The sequence below is a fragment of the Phodopus roborovskii genome, unplaced genomic scaffold (genome assembly GCF_943737965.1).
Source record: "Phodopus roborovskii unplaced genomic scaffold, PHOROB, whole genome shotgun sequence".
Taxonomy (NCBI): Eukaryota; Metazoa; Chordata; class Mammalia; order Rodentia; family Cricetidae; genus Phodopus; species Phodopus roborovskii.
The window spans coordinates 16,846,651-16,863,918 of NW_026126418.1; positions in this window are offsets into that span (position 1 = coordinate 16,846,651).

The following is a 17,268-nucleotide window of genomic DNA, read 5'->3' on the forward strand; positions in this document are numbered from 1 at the left end:
ATCTATTTTGTAGACTAGGGGCTTCCCTGATTCATGACTTGCAAATAAAAGCAATTAGATCCATAAAATCAGGTCAAGTAAAGGAGCAGCTAGGCCTAACTTTTGTCTTTTGTCAGGGGAAAATATTAGAGTAGGTTTATAAAAGGAATATTTAGCAAAAACTACAAGTCAGTGAGATAGCTGGCCACATGACTGACTGGAGCAAAAGCAATCTTGAAATCATCTAAGAGCACTGAAGTGGGCCTAGGCCTTGTCGATTGAAGAGACCTCTAATACCACATTCTAGTTTACATTTTCTTGCTACTGTGAGGAAGCCACCATTGTTTTTCTCATTTATAGATGGGCAAACTGTGGCCAGGAAGGCCAAGGAATTTGCTTCAGGCTGCACAAAAAGTCAAGGCAGACTCCTAACCAAAGCAGAGTGTGTGCTTCTAAATTCTAAGGCATGAAATTGTTGCAGAAATGCTTTCATTGGCCTGAGTAGACTCAGGTACCAGAGTTCTACCTCCAGCTATAAGCGGACTTTCCAAGTCCTGGAGGAAAACCCTGGGTGTGGCAGTAGGAGGGAGAGTGAGTCAAATGTTGGCTGGCTTCCTGCTGAGTCACAGCTACTGGGCTGAGGAGGGAGGCCAGTGGGACTCAGTCCTCATCGTCCAACAGTTCTCTTTGCAGGAGACGCCTGTTGACAGGCCTTAACTGCACACGGACACTGAATGAACTAGCCTGACTTTCCTAACAGTTCTGTTGTGAAATTGCGGTTGGGCTCCACTTCTTAACGTAGCCCTACAGCCAGCAAGAGGGCACAGCCATAGAGGCTGTTTTTCTGCCCAACCTAGTACTTCATTCTCCAACATGTCCTTGATGGACACATCCTGTCCCTTGTCAGTCCAGTTCTTATCCCTTTGAGGATGAACTGTTCAAAAACAGTCATGTGCTTGTCCTGTCAGGACAAAGATGGGCGGAAGTGCAAAGGAGAGCTGCAGAATAGCACCCTGGGCTCCTCGTGCTGGTCTAGAATATTCACAAACACAGCAAACAGGGAAAGGCTAAAAGCATGTCATATGTATAAAGTCTTCAAAACTTAGGCTCAGAAGTAATAAGCATAGCTAATACATATTGTGCATTTCAATGGTGCCAGGCACTATTCTAATCACTCTGTCTTGACATGTTTTATTTCATTTTTATAACCCTTACAACATGTTAGAAGGGATGAATTTCCCATCTGATATATAAGGAAATGGAAATTTACAGTTGTTGCCAATTAGAAAGAGCAGAAAGGGAACAGGGACAAAACCCAGAAATGAGGAAAGTACAGGCTGGGTTGGGATTGCAGCTCAGTGAGATAGTTCACTAAGCACTCATGAGCCCTCGGCTCTATCCCGAGTAACGCAGAACAGTACAGGAAAAAGGTGAAAGAGTTACTGTGAGAGACAAGTCTGTCGGACACAGCAAGGCCAGACTCAGGGTTCGGTCTTAAGTTCATGGGCAGTAGAGAGTAGAGCACATTTTCTTTTCTTGGTGTCAGGAATAAGGTTTGTACTTGTCAACTACATCCTCAACTTCTGAGCATTACCCCTTCAAATGTCTCTTAAATTATTTTAAGAGATAGGATCTCACACTATGTTGCCCATGCCAGCCTAAGACTCTTGTGCCTAAGCAACCCCCCTGCCCCAGCCTCAGCCTTTCTAGTAGCTGGGCTATAGGTTCCTGCCTTTGAACCTGGTCCCACTGAAACTTATTTATTATTAAAAAAAATTTTTTTGAGACAGTATTTTGCACTGTAGCTCAAGCTGTCCTTGAACTTGAAGCAGTCTTCGTCTGTTAGCCTCCAATTGCTGAGTTTACAAGCTTGAGCTAGCAGGGCTGGCTAAAATCCCTTTGAGTTGATTTCTTCCAAGCCTCAGACCTATATGTTTGCTGATTTGGTTTAGTGTTGTCTTGCATAATGAATACTGGCATTGAACAAAGACAACAAAAAGAATTCAGGTTCTGTGGCAAAGAGACATGATCTGGACCTTCTGCCTACCCCACCCATCTGGTTTATTTTGTGCTGGGAATTGAACTCAGGTTTCTTGTATGCTAGGCAATCACTCTTCCAACTGATACATGCCTAGTCTGGTATTTATCCTTATGGCATCTTATTTCCTTCCTGTATGATACCAAGGAAAGTGTGTAACCTTAAGTGAGGGCCACCCACTCATTGGGTTATGACAATGGTTAAGATGGTGTAGGTAAAATGCAGAACTGGTATCTGTGTGAGAGGAGTCATTCTTAGTTATCATTATCATCACACTGCCTTCCTTCCTGGCCTAAAACCACTGGCACATCTATGTTATTGATAACTTCATGAAATCTAAGGTATTATTGATTGCATCCCACACTGTTATTGGTGTCTTTATAGGAAATGAAAAGGTCAGGGAGAAAAATGTTCCTAACACAAGAAAGTTCCTGTTCTGAGTATTCAAAGCTTGATTGTGACACAGTTTTATTTTCTAGGAAGCTGCCCCCCCTCCTTTAAATAGTTGTTTTTCCATTTATTTATGTTTGTTGTTGTTGTTGGTGGTGGTGGTGGTGTGTGTGTGTGTGTGTGTGTAGCACTGTGTGAACATGTGCACAGCATAGGCACATGTGCCATGTGCTCATGTGTGGTGATCAGAGGACAGCTTGTAGGAATCAGTTCTTTGCTTCCACCATATGGGTTCTGAGATCAAACCCCTGTCATCAGGTTTGGCAACAGGCTCCTTCACCAGCTAAGATGTTGAGCTGGTCTTTCTTTTAAAAGACCTAAAACAAAAACAAACAAACAAACAAACAAAAAGGGTCTGATGGAACCCAAGGATGTTGTGAACTTTGGATCCTCCTGACTCTATCTACTGAAAGTTAGACATGCACCAGTATACCTGGTTTATGCAATGCTGAGGATTGAATCTAGAGCCTCCTGCTTGCTAGGCAAGCTCTTCTTAGTTACATCCTCAGTTTCAGTACCTAATAACTCTTCAGTTTAGTGTCAAATCAGCTTGGGACCTTTTTGAAGACATAAAGGGCCATTAAACCAATACTTGGAGTACTAACGACAGTTTGTTGAGAGTGAAACGTTCTATCTTGCAGGAAAACTCCTAAAGTAGGAAGATAAACAACTAAAAATGGCCTCAGGAAGTACCTGAAACTGACCAGATTCACTAGGCCTCCTGTCTTAGTAAGCAATAAAGGTGCAAAAAAAGATGCAGACAAGCCAAGTTGCAAAGAAGGTTCACAGAGAAGAGTTGCAAAGAAGACTCAAGAGACCAGATCAGCTGCTGAGGAGAAGCAGATATAAGCTGAGCTGCCTATAGAAGGTTTAGAATCACTGAGTCACTTGCAAAGGACAGTTCCAACCTGCTGAGCTGCTTGCAGGCTGTGCAGTGTGTTCTAGGTTCCCAGCTTTGTGAGCCATCACTCATGCTGGGGTGGGCTTTGGTGATGCAGCTGACTGTGAGTCACTTCTATTCCTGTAAGTAATCCGTCACCCATATTCCTGTAAGGAACCCCAGTAAAACTCACTGGTTCACCAAATTTTGAACTTCAGTGATATGCATACTTTAGGTTGTCTGGGGCTCCCTTCCTGGGGTGAGTAGATGTGTGTGTGTAACATCTCTCCAGGAAAAGCTATATCACATAACAAAGGGAAAGGACAGAGGGGAAAAAAAAAAAAAAAAGGAATGCAGTGGATAGATCTGTGATTTGTGTAGACAATGACACCTACATTATGACTATGGTTAGAATAAAAAACTTCTGGTCAAGAGACTAGCACTTCTGGCTTGGGTGGAGACCTAACATTTCATTCCAGGTGGGCCAGGTCAGTAACATGGCCAAGGGACCACCCTACGAAAGTGGGCTCATTTTAAGCCATGCTAAAGAGGTAGCTGGAATAATTAGTCCTTTAATGAGATAACAGATCTCTGGCCCCTCCTGCAATAGCTTACAGGTCGAAGTCACTTTCCTTTGTCTATTCAGAAGAGCATGACTTCTCTTTCTCAGTTCTGTCTCTCTTCTAAGCATACATTTCCTAACACTCCCAACTTCCCCAACACTCTGGGCTTCCTTAATCTTCTCTAAAGTTTCCCTGCCATGTGCAGGTTTTGTTTGTTGGTGTTGTGTTTGACCATGCCAACTTAAATGGCATGGCTTTCCCCCACTTTCCTCCTCCATTCATCAGGCAGCTCTTGAGATTTGTAGCTTGCCTGCCCTGATATTTTTTTTTAACTTTAATAATATTGGCCTTGATTTCCCATTTGAGTCTATTGTTAAGTTCTTTTATTAATAAGACTAAGAACCCCAAGGGGACATGTAATTTCCCTTTTATTATCTGACAACCATAAAGTGACCCCCAAATTCCAGTAGTTTGTTAGTAGTAGAGGTGCCACTGATTCTATAGTGATTTACACATCCATGTAAAGATGTGAAAAAAAAGTGTTGTATGATGAAATGTCTTAGAAATTAAGCTGGGCTGTGGTGGCACACACCTTTAATCCCAGCACTGGGTAGGAAGAGGCAGGCTGATCTCTGTGAGTTGAGACCAGCCTTGTCTACTAATTGAGTTCCAGGACAGGCTCCAAAGCTACACAGAGCAACCCTGTCTCAAAAAACAAAAACAAAAGAAAAGAAGAAGAAGAAAAAAAAAAAGAAATTAAATGATACCCCCAACAGTATGTATATTTTCCTAGTGGACTTTTTATGTTATTTATTTTTGAGATTGTATTTTAATTACATTTCTCCCTTCCTTTTCTGCTCTCTAAACTCTTTCATACACTCTTCTCCACTCTGGGTCAAACTCATGGCTTCTTTTTTATCAGTTGTTATTGCACACATGTATATATTTGTATATACACATAAATTCCCAAATATAACATGATAAGTCAATAAAGGTTGCTGGTATGTATGTTTTCAGGGCTGTGTGGCATTGGACGATCGACTAGTTGGTGTGCTCTTTCCTGGGGAGGCTCATCCTGCTCTCAGCCTTCCTCAGTTGTCTGTAGTTCTTTGTGTAGGGCCAAGGTTTTAGGGCTTTTCTCTGTGACATTTGGCATGTTTGCTGGTGTCCTTGCTCAGCTCACATCTGGGCAGTCATGTTTGTGGGACTTTATGGTTGTAGATAAACCTCCTCATGTGAATTTCATGTGAAGTTCAAGTCAGGTTCCTTGCTGGCAGTAAGAGCTCTTGATAAGGATCCAGGCCCAGAGATCCTGATGGTTTCAACAGGTCACACCAGGAGTTGACATAAGAGTAGACGGTTCTACATTCACATCACAAGGACATTTGCTCAGCTGTGTTCATAACATTATTTCTAATAGCCGGATCTTGGAAACAACCTAGATGCCCCTCAGCTGAAGAATGGATAAAGAAGATGTGGTATATTTACACAATGGAGTACCACTCAGTGGTAAGAAACAATGACATCCTAAAATTCACATGCAGAATGTACAGAACTAGAAAAAGAAACATCCTGACTGAGGTAATCAAAAACAGAAAGACAAATATAGTATGTATTCACTCATAAGTGGATACCAGACATAGAGCAAAAAATACCCAGCCTACAATCCACAACCCCAGAGAACTTTGAACCCTCTTTCAGAAACAGATGGAAGTAGACGTAGAAATCCACAAAACCAATGGGCTGAGCGATAATATGAACAAAGGAGTCAAGAACTTGATGGGGAAACCCACAGAATCAGCTGACCTGAGCTAGTGAGAGATCACTGACTCAAGTCTGACAAAGGGGGAACCAGCATAAGACCAAATTAGACTCCCTTAATATAGGTGACAGTAGGGTGACTGGGACAATCTATGAGGTTACTGGCAGTGGGCCCAAGATCTAACACTAATGCACAAACTGACTTAGTGGAGCCCATTCTATATGGAAAGATACCTTGCCCAGCCTAGACATAGGGGTGTGGGGGTGGAGAGGTGCCTTGGTCCTGCTTCAACTAGATGATGGGACAGACTTAGTAGACGTCCTAGGGGAAGCCTTACCCTCTCTGAGGAACAGATGGGAGGAGGTGAGGAGTTGGGGATGTGGGAGAAGAGGAGGGAGGGGGGACTGGAATTGGAATATAAAAATACATTAATAAAAAAGAAAAGAAACTTGGAAACAACATTAAAAAAATAAGAGTAGATGGTTCTGTGTCATACCCAGAAAAATTGTACATAGGACACTCTTTATTATTATTATTATTATTATTATTATTATTATTATTATTATTATTATTTAATAGTTTTTTCTTATTTTACATATCAAATCCAGTTCCCTCTCTCTTCCATCCTCCTATGCCTCCCAATGCCCCCCCCCCATTCCATCCCCTATCCACTCCCCAGGGAGTGTGAGGCCTTCCATGAGGGATCATCAAAATCTGTCAAGTCATTTGGGGTATGCCCCCCCATGTCTCTAGGCTAAGGGAATATACCTCCATGGGGATGGCTCCTGAAGTCCGTTCATGCATCAGGGATATATCCTGGTTCCACTGTCAGAGGGCACAGGACACTCTTACATCTCTGTGGGACTTTGAGTACAATGCCACATCTAACTTCAAGGGAGATTAGAAGTGTAGTCTAATACAGTTGTCAGGAAGAAAAGAATGGGTTTAGTAGCATGTAATGATTTCTGTTCCAGGTTTTATGGGAGAGGGGTTTGCTTTCCTTTCTGTGTTTCTGTTTGTTTGTATGTTTACATTTATTTATTTTGTGTGTGTGTGTGTGTGTGTGTGTGTGTGTGTGTGTGTGTGTGCGCGCCATTGCATGCATGTGGAGGTTAGACGACAGCTTGTAGAAGTCAGTTCTCTTTCTTAAACCATATGGGCTCTAGGGATTTGAACTCAGGTCACCAGGTTTGGTAGCAAACACCTTTTTGGGCTGAGCCATCATACTGGCCCCATAAATGAAAATTAAACACTGTGATGGGCACAAAGGATAAGTTGATTCATGTCCTCCTCAAACACCATAGTGGATATTGTTCCCATTTTTAAGATAAAGAAGTTGAGGGACATGGAGGTGAAAAGCTTGGCTAAAATCATGTAGCTCCATAATTGTAAAGCCAGAGTTGAGGTCTTGCTTGCAGACACTTCCCATGACATATGTTTGGTCCTCTGAACTATACAAGAAGGTAAAGAAAGAGAAGCCATTGTTCCTTATGTGTGGGATGCTTCAGATGAGGGTGTCATTTGTCCTTTCTTCTGTCCCTCCTCCCTCTCTTCCCTTCTTTGAGATAGGGTTTCACATGTAGCCCTAGCTAGTCCAGATTGGAGCTTGCTATGTAGACCAGGCTGGCCTCCAATTTGGAGGGATCTTCCTGCCGCTGCTGGGATTGCAGGTGTGGTCCACCACACCTAGCTCTCATTTCTCTTTGTCTAAGGCAAGTGATTTCACCAGTTACCAAGGATGGGATTAGGCTGCAGCACTGGCTGCCCATAAATGGCATTTGTGTGTGCCTGGGTCTGGCTAGGATATATCTTCTGGGTACATGACAATTGGTTAACAGTCATTTTGAAAATAGATTCACAGCTGAAGATGGAGGTGGAGATGTAGTGGTAGGCACTAAAACAACACTTAAAAGTAAAAAATGACCAGCAGAACGTGCAGAATCTGAGCAGACCCTTGTCTGAAAGACCATCGGGAGAATATATTTTGGGAATAATTTACGTATTTATATAATAGGCATAGGCATGAACTTGATTATATTAAAGAGCTATTGCAAATTCTTCAGCGTAGAGTAACAGTGCTGTCCTAACTAGAAAAAAAAAATCTACTTTCTTTTCTTGAGGCATGGTCTCCTGTAGCCCAGGCTGGCCTGGATCTTGCTGTGTAGCTGAGGATGACCTTGAATTCAGGATCCTACTGCCTCTCACTTCTTGGATTCCAGGTGTAGGCCACTACACTTGGCTAAAAAGGTGTAGCTTTCAGAGATGGATACTGACATTCAAGAGTAAATGTTATGAAGTTTGCACTTGAATCTAAAACATCACCAACACCAACAGCAACTGAAAAACAGATGAAGCAAGCATGCTAAGACTTGTTAAAGGTTATGGGTACAAGTGTGCTTATTATATTTTCCTATGACATGTTCCTTCTGGACATATTGGATGAAGTTTAAATATTCTATCTAATATTTTTCTTTCATTTGTTTGTTGATCAGTTTATTACTGCCGCCAATTTACCTACACTACAGGAAAATGGGACTTTGAGAGTTTTCTTTCTTTTTTTAATTGACAATGTATGTACAACATATTCTCCCCTTACTTCTCCCAGTTCCTCCCTACGCCCCCCTATCTTAATCCACACTCTTTCTTTTTTATCCTTTTATTTTATTGAAAACAGAGGCTTTTGGCTGGGTGGTGGTAGTAGTGCATGCCTTTAATCCCAGCACCCAGGAGGCAGAGGCAGGCTGATCTCTGTGAATTTGAGGCCAGCCTGGTCTATGTCTACAGAGCGAGTTCCAGGACAAGCTCCAAAGCTACACAGAGAAACTCTGTTTTGAAAAACAAAAAAGAAAACAAACAGGTTACTAAAGGATAATAGTGAAATATAATACAATGTAAAAACTAACACATTGGAACAGGACAAAACAAACAGAAGGAAAATGAACAAGAATCAGATATAGACACAGAGTCCTACTTGCTTGCACACTCAGGAGTATCATTAAGAAACTAAGCTAGGTCAGGTGGTGGTGGCACTCATCTTTAATCCACCCCAGCACTCGGGAGGCAGAGGCAGGATATCTGTGAGTTTGAGGCCAGCCTGTTCTACTGAGAAAGTTCCAGGACAGGCACAGGCTCCAAAGCTACACAGAGAACCCTGTCTTGAAAAAACAAAAAAACAAAATAAAACAATCTAAACTAAAATCCATAATATATACAAAAAGGAACTGTAGGTTAAAAAGAGAAAAGTATTTATAGATAAGTAAAATAATAATTAAAAATAAGATTTTTTTTGAAGATGAGAAGCCCTGGCATGACATTTTGAAACAAGGAAAGGAACCTCGAAGCACACTGTTGAGTTCATGTCTGTTGGCCATCCACTGCTGGACATGCATTCTGTCCTTAGGAGTGGTTTGTCTGCCCTGTGAGACACACTTGGAGAAACTAAAGTTTCATTTGTAAGTGGGTACCATGTGGAGATAGCTAGCTTCTGGCTTAGGGACAGGGGTCTGTGTCCACTTCTCCTCTCAGCTCTTGTTTCCTTGATGTCCTCCATCCCCTCTGGCTTTTATACTCTGTGCCTCCTCTTCTGCAGGCTTCCCTGAGACATGAGGGGAGGGATTTGATGCAGACATCCCACTTAGGGCTGAGTGTTCCATGGTCCCTCATTCTTGGTATAATGCCTGGCTGTGGATCTCTGTATTTTTTCCATCTGTTGCAGGAGGAAGTTTCTCTGATGATGGCTCAGCAAGACACGGATCTATGAGTATAGCAGAAGGTCACTGGGAGTCATTTTATTGGTACACTTCTTTTTTTAGAACAGTAATCTCAGGTTCTTGGTTACCCAAGCGTGTTGGGTGTTGGTTCCCTGTCATGGAACAGGCCTTAGGTCAAATCAGGCATTAGTTGGTTCCTCCCATAATCTTTGTGCCACCATTGCACTATCTTGCAAGTAAGACACCACTGTAGATTAGAGGGCTTGTAGATAATTGGTTTTCATGTTTCTCCTCTGGCAGAGTGCAGGGTACCAAAGACATCAGAACATAGGAATGAAGGCTCATGAAGATGGGAATTGATCTACCTCAAGACCCAGCTATACCACACTTGGGCATATACCCAAAGGACACTTCATCCTACGACAGACACACTTGCTCAACCATGTTCATTGCTGCTCTATTCATAACAGCCAAAAGTTGGGGAAAGAGCCCTAGTTCTCCCTCATCAGATGAACTGATAAAGAAAATGTGGTATATTTACATGTGAGACTATTACTCAGCTGCCAAAAAAACCAACAAAACAAAACAAAATAAAAAACAAAAACAAAAAACCCAAAAGCATGACATTCATGGGTAAATGGATGGAACTAGAAAAATATTGTCTAGAGTGGGTAACCCAGACTCCAGTTAGACAAATATGGTATGTGGATATTAGATGTGAAGTCAATGATAACCGCTTGGTTATCTGTAGCTTACAGTCTGTAATAACAGAGGTTAAGTATAGAGTAAGGGACTAGGTGGGGATGAATAGATCTCCTTAGGAAAGGGAAACAGAATGATTACTGATGGGTGGGGGTGGGGGTGGGTTAGAACAGGAAAATCAAGTGGGGAGTGGTTGGGTATAGGGAGAAGAGTGAGGGAATATGGGGAGAGACAGCTAAAATTAAGGGTCTTTTGACGGGTAAGATGGAAACCTAATACAGTAGAAACTTTCACATATACTATATATATGATATGTGTGTGTGTGTGTGTGTGTGTGTGTGTGTGTGTGCGCACACACACATATTCTGGAACTTGCTTTGTAGACCAGGATGATCTCAAACTCAGAGATCTACCTGCCTCTGTCTCCCAAGTGTTCACATTAAAGGTGTGCATCACCATGCCAACTTTTTTAATTTGTGTGTTTTTTTTTTTTTTGTTTGTTTGTTTGTTTGGTTTTGGTTTTTTTGACACAGGGTTTCCCTGTGTAGCTTCGAAGACTAGGCTGGCCTTGAACTCACAGAGATCTGTCTCCCTAGTGCTGGGACTAAAGGCATGCACCACCACCGCCCAACTTTAATTTGTATTTCTTATTGGGGAATTGAGACCTTTGCTGTTGAGAGATATCATTGAACAGTGTTTATGGATTCCTATTATTTTGTTGATGTTGTTGGTAGTGGGGGTGTGTTTGTGTGTTTTCCCTCTTTTGATTTGATGGTCTGGGATTATTTATTCATTGTGTTTTCTTTAGGTTGGAGCTTTCTTTCTATTGCCTTCTGAAGGGCTGGCTTTGTAGATAGATTTTGCTTAAATTTGGTTTTAGCATGAAATTCTTATTGCCTCCATCTATTACAATAGAAAGTATCTGGGCTGACATGTGTGTTCTCTTATAGAGTGTAGTACATCTGTCCAGGCCCTTCTGGCTTTTAGAGTCTCCATTCAGAAGTCAGTTGTAATTATAATAGGTTTAATAGGTCTGCTATTATATGTTAATTGTTTTTTCCCTTTGCAGCTTTTAACATTCTTTCTTTCTATTTTTTAATTTGTGTTTAGTATTTCAATTATTATTTGCCAAGGAGAACTTCTTTTCAGGTTCAGCCTATTTTGTGTTCTCTATGCTTCCTATACCTTGATAGTCATCATTTTCTTTTAAGGTAGGGACATTTTCTTCTATGATTTTGTTGAAAATATTTTTTGTGCCTTTCACTTGGGTTTTTTTTTTTTTCTTACTTGATTCCTACCATTCTTAGATTTTGTCTTTTCATGGTGTTCCATATTTCGTAGATGTTCTGTGCCAGGATTTTTTTTTTTTTTTTAAGTTTTAATGTTTTTTTTTTTTTTTTTTTTTTTTGGCTGAGTTATCCATTTTTCTTTAATAGCTGAGATTCTGTCTTCCATTTCTTATATTCTGTCAGTGAAGCCTACATCCGAGGTTCTTGTTAAACTTCCTAAACTTTCCATTTACAGATTTCCCTCAGTTGGGGTTTCCTTCTATTTCTACTTTCACATCTTGAACTGTTTTATTCATTTCTTTCTACTTTTTTTTTTGGTCTCAGCAGAAGTTTGTGTTTTCATAGATTTACGTAGGAGATGTATTAATTTTCTCTTTAAGTCCTCTATCATATTCATAAGGGGTACTTTAAGGCCTTTTTCTTGGGCTTTAGTTAGACTGGAATACTCAGGGCCTGCAGTGGTAGGGTTATTGGGCACTAGTGGAGACTTAGTGTCTTGGTTGTTATGTTTGTGCTTTTACACTGGTGTCTAGGTTTGGGAAGATTGTAATACTAGGTGCTGATGTCTGGTCTTGTCTTTGTTAGGTGGGTGTTTTATTCCTTTGTTTCCCTCTCCACTTCTTTGGAGAGTGTGGTGGCTGCTTGTTGCTTGGTAGGAAATCCTTCTGACATCCTGATAGGTGTGGCTCTTGGGGGTTCCAAGTAAACTATATTTTTTTTGGTATTGGGAACTGACACTTAGGGATGGAGATGGGGTATTAGGGAGGGGCTGAGGAGGTCCACAGGAGGGAAGAAAGAGTGGTTTTCCATTAGAATCTGCTTAGTTCCCTGGGAATGGGGGCAGAGAGCAAGGAGAGCCCTCATAGGCAGTTTGCTACAGAGCTGGGGATGCGGCTGGGGAATTTGCTATGGAGAGCAGAGGAGCGAGACTAAAGATCTGAAGATGGCCTATCCTCTTTGCTGGCCTACTTGCTTCTCTAGCAGGCTTGGATTTCAGGTTTCTGGAAAATGCCTGCTGGAGTTCTTGCCTGATAAAGCAATGAGTGGGAAGAAGGAAGGTTGGGTGGAAGATCTGTGTGGTCCACTGGAGAGGAGGACAAAGAGGAAGGGGAGGGCATCAGGTGGTCTGCTACAGAGCTGGGGATGAGACTGGGGGATTGGATATAGAGGAGAACAGGGAGAAGTGAAGATCTGCCTGCTTCCTTGGCCTGAGTGCTGGAACCACACCCTTTCTGTCTCTTGTAAGAATACAAGTAGGCATCTAAGGAATAATTATAATAAAATAAAATAAATCAAATATATAAAACAAATCAGAATAGGACAAAACATCCAACCAAGAGAAAGAACCAAAGAACGACCCAAAAAAAAAAAAAAAGAAGAAAAAGAAAAAGAGAGAAAAAAAGAATAACCTAAAAAACCCAAAACAAAACACTCCATAAAACCAAAAGCCTAATATATAGACAAAGAATCTGTAAGGTTAAAGAAAAAAAAATGCTCTTACTTAAAATTATGAGACAACCCCTCCAAAGATGCTGTGAAGTTCATGTTGTGCTGGCATCTACTCCTGGGCATGGGGGCCTACCCTGAAGACTGGTTTGTTTCCCTAGTGAGACTGCCTTGGAGAAAACTGTTTCATTTGCAAATGGCTATCGGAGACTGTTCCTGGGTTAGGGATGGGTATCTGACACCTAGCACAGTGGCTAACACAACTTGAGCTTTTAAATTAAAATTAAAATTGTGTTTCCATTAAGTTGGATTCCCAGTGATGTGGTGGTTCTAGCAGTTCACCCCTGGCTTTGCCTCACTTAGTTCTCTCCCTGATTGCAACCCTGTCTTTCCAGCTTCTGTTGCTCATACTCTCATCTGTCTGTCTTGATCTGTCCCAGGCTACATCCCTGTTAGGCTGGTAGCTCCCATGTAGGCTGGAGTCCCAACAGCCTCATGTCTTACCCCACATACTGATGCACACACACTCACACTCATATACACACTCACATACCTCCCAAACACATACATTCACACACACATACATGAACATTTATGAAAACACACATTACACATATACTGTCACACATGCTGATATAAACACACACACTTACACACATGGATACACACACATACCCTGAACACATATACTCACACACATACTCATATACACTTACACACACGTGCACCAGAACATGCACAACACACCCAAACATATGTACTCACACACTTATGCATATATGTATACATACACATTCATACACATGCTTACAGACTCACACCCCCCCAAACACATATACTCACATACACAAGCATATACCTACTCATACACACAGACACATATACACACACACTTTAATATTTCATTTTCTCTCCTTACTATAATTATTTTTTCCTGTGCTGGGGATTCAATCTGGGGCTTTGTGCATGCTAGGAAATGCTCTACCACTCTGCTACATACCTAGTCTTCTTCTTGCATTGCTTTAATTATATAAATAACAGATAACTATTGGAGAAAATTAGAACTAAACTAAATTAAATAGACTATATAATAAATAAAAAATAAACTAAATGAAAAAAAGCATTAAAACAATCTTAAGTCTCCTCTGCTTTTGTTATTATTTGGATGCATTATCAACATTTTGCTGTGAGTGTGTTTAACTTTTGTTTGTTGTTTTGAGTCAGGGTTCCTCTATGTAGCCCTTGCTGTCCTGAAACTCACTTTGTAGACCAGGCTGGCTTTAAACTCACAGAGATTTGCCTGCCTCTGCCTCCCAAGTGCTGGGATTAAAGACATGTTCCACCACTGCCTGGTGGTACATATGCTTAATTTTTAAATATAAAATGTGAAATGACTTTGAGCCAGGCATTGTAGCTCACACTGTAATCTGAGGATTGCATGTGAGCTTGAAGTCAACCTGAGGTATATCATGAGTTTTAGGCAAACCTGGGTTACAGAGTGAGATCTCATCTTAAATATGAAGTGAAGTAATGACTTTTGCTCTTATTTTTCATCCAACAAAATCCTGAGGCTATTCTTCTGAAATGAGAGGCATTTATTGATGATGTCATTTGAAATATGTATATTCTTTTACAGGACTATGCCACAATTTTCTTAATCAATCCTGTATTGGATGCCTCTTAGGTTAGTCCTAATTCATTACTATGCCACCCATCCTCACACATATCTGTGTGTTTGCTCATCATTCATTCATCAGTTTTGTTTTGTCTTATTTTTAAAGTTGAGTCTCTCCTATCAGGTTCTTTTCTTCCTAGAAGAAACAACAGTTTCCTGGGAGTAGTGGTACCATTATCACCAGCATCACCATCACCACCATTGTTGTTCTTTCTTTTTTTAAAAGATGAGTGTCACTGGGGGGTGGCGACACACACCTTTAACCCAGCACTTTGGAGGCAGAGGCAGGGGGATCTCTGTGAGTTTGAGGTCAGCCACAACCATTTAATTTCTCAGGAGCACTTATGTATTATGTTTGGAATTCATTTCAGAGGCCTTTTGTAGTAAGGAAGAAATGGGGTCGGAAACGCAGGGGGATCAACAGCAATGTAACAACTGAGACCATTTCTGAGACGTTGGAAGTACTAAATGAGCCCTTTGACAACTCAGATGAAGAGAGGCCCATGCCCACAGCTGGAGCCTACCTGTGAGATCTAAGTGGAGGAAGAGGGTGGAAAGCCAATCTGAGAAAAGAATTCCAACATCAGCCGGGGAAGAAAAGGCAGACAGAAGAAGAGGAAGGAAAAGACAATCTCCCTCCACTCCCTCCCTCCTTTCTTCTTTCTTTTTTTATTATGTATTCAGTGTTCAGCCTGCATGTATACCTGCAGGCCAGAAGAGGGCACCAGGTCTCATTACAGATGGTTGTGAGCCACCATGTGGTTGCTGGGAATTAAACTCAGGACCTCTGGAAGAACAGTCAAGTGCTCTTAACCGCTGAGCCATCTCCCCAGCCTAAGAATAAGTGGATTTCTATTCCTGCCTACAGAGTGTGAGTTTCCTATGGCTCCTATGCACAGCATTGTCCTCGAAACGAGTTCCAGGGCCTCCATGGCATGTGTGTGCATCCATTCCCTGCTCAGTGTCTCCCCTCCTGAGTTCTCTTGGTTATACCCCTGCCTTTTGGTATCAGCTGTGGCCATCCTGTCTAGCCCCTTTGTGCTGCCAGGCTCGGGCTTCCTGCTTGGCACAGAGCATGTCTTTAATTTTGACATTCCCTGCAGATATTCTCTCACCAGCTCTGACCCCATGCGGAGATCAGTACCACACACTGGCCTCCAGTAGAAGGACAGCCATCCAGAGAGCAGGAAGCTGGTGGCCTCTGGGGCTCTGAGGCTGAAGGAAGGTTTGCTCCTTCCTTTGCCTCTTTCTTCCTCATTAATACTTCCAAGAACCAACAGGGGGTCTCCCTTGATGTACACACAGGAAGCTAGTTACAGCCGGCAGTGAACTTCAGCCTTTGGCCTAAGCCTTTCCTTCTTTGGATGCTGAGGATTTATTTGTATGTGTTGAACAGCCATGGATGGTGGAAATAGAGGGACCACAGACTCCTGTTCTGAGAGTTTGGGGTCCAGAGGAGGACTTTGTTTCTGCATATTCTATATGACAATAACATTTGGGGCATTTGTCCAGTTCAGTGTCACCCCGGCTCTGCATCTTTCTGGGAGAGGTGATCTTTGGTGGCCATTTTTATATAGCATAACTGTGCCTTTAGTCACATTGGTTAGACTAGTGGTGGATGTGGGTGGGATACAACCTGGGACAATCACATTCCCTCTGGGCATGGGATTTGGGATGGATTAGGAGAGGCTGTAAGAACCTGAAACAGATTCAGGAGGCTGAGGCTGGCCTAGGCTACCTTGGGAGATCCTGTCTCAGAGACAAAACCAAAATAACCATAATGAACAAGTAGAGACAATTGGATAGAATGCAGAGAGATACAGAGAAGGAAGGCCTGCAAGCAGATACACAGAGACACAGCAGGACTGGACACTTGCTGGCTGACCTCAGGGAGGCCCTGATGCCTCTGTGCCTTGCTGCTCTTATGTGCAAGTCTTCCCACTTTTTGCTTGAACCATCTTTGTGACTTTCAACAAGCATAGCTTTTGTTTTTGTTTTGGAGTTTTTTGTTTTGTTTTGTTTTGAGACCGGATTTCTCTGTGTAGCTCTGTCTGTCCTGGAACTCACTCTGTAGATGAGGCTGACCTCAAACTCACAGAGATCTGCCTGCTTCTGTCTCCTGAGTGCTGGAATTAAGGGTGAGTGCCACCACCCCTGGTACAAGTATAGACTGTAAGTGATGTGGTGCCTGGGGCTAAATGCAAACCTTAACCTCTGTTTCTCTACCTTTACTATGGGGATGGGACCAATCTTTTAGGGTTGTCCAGAGGGGCACACGCATTGTTTGCAGTACTGAAAGTGAACACTCATGTTCATTCATCAGAACCTGTGTTCATCTGGCTAAGGTTTTGTGTGTCACTTCTGATTATATGGGAAAGAACTTGTGTGTTAAATTTTGTGTCTCTTGTGACAAAAATATCTGAGAAAAACAATTTAAAGGAAGTATTTTGGGCTCATGTTTCTGAAGTTTTAGTCCATGGTTGCTTGGATCTATGTTCTAGATCTGTGGTGAGGCAGAGCTTCCTGAAGCAGGAAAGCTACTCACTTCATGACAGCCAGGAAAAGATAGAGGACCAGGATGGGGAGAAGGGAGGAGAGAGGGGAAGAAGAAGACAGAGAGAGAGAGAGAGAGAGAGAGAAATACACACATGTTGTTGGTTGTTTTTACTCTGACTTTTTGGGGGCCAGCCACCCAGCTCCCAAACAAATCACACAGAGTTTTATTATTATTTATAAATATTTGGCCTTAACTTGGCTTAGTTCTAGCCAGTTTT